This window comes from Halichoerus grypus, chromosome 13, assembly GCF_964656455.1.
Source record: "Halichoerus grypus chromosome 13, mHalGry1.hap1.1, whole genome shotgun sequence".
Taxonomy (NCBI): domain Eukaryota; kingdom Metazoa; phylum Chordata; class Mammalia; order Carnivora; family Phocidae; genus Halichoerus; species Halichoerus grypus.
The window spans coordinates 57,998,550-57,999,043 of record NC_135724.1 but is presented as its reverse complement, the minus strand read 5'-3'; positions in this window follow the sequence as shown (position 1 = coordinate 57,999,043).

The window sequence follows — 494 nt, the reverse complement described above, 5'->3', positions numbered from 1 at the left end:
CCCTTTCTGTAACATTGCCGTTCCTGAAGACGGAGGAATTTTACAGTGCTCCTGTAGGAGAGACCGGGAAAGGGTCCCATACGTGAAATGGAGTGAGAAACAGGCCGGGGTGGAAGGGAGCTCTAAACTCACCTCTTGTTTCTGATGCTAGTACCCTTGCCCCGGGGGTGCCTGCAGGCCTAAAGCCAACCACCTAACTCAAGGGAACAACTCTTTAGAGAATTCCTGCTTCGGCTAAAAGAGCCATGCCTGAGGGTGGACGCATTTTGCTGTGTGCAAGGGTGAGCGCCCTGCAGCTGAGTCCAAAACCATTTTCTGTGTGAGACTCAGGCCCCGGAAGAAAGCAGAACACGACTCCCCACTTGTTTCATGAAGCTAGCACTGCGGCCCCACTTTTGTATGGAAGTCTAATCGCTAGCATTCTAACTCAGAGAAACAACACTAGAGAAACCGTGCTTTAGGTACCGTCGACCTCTGTGTGGGAGGAAGCACTT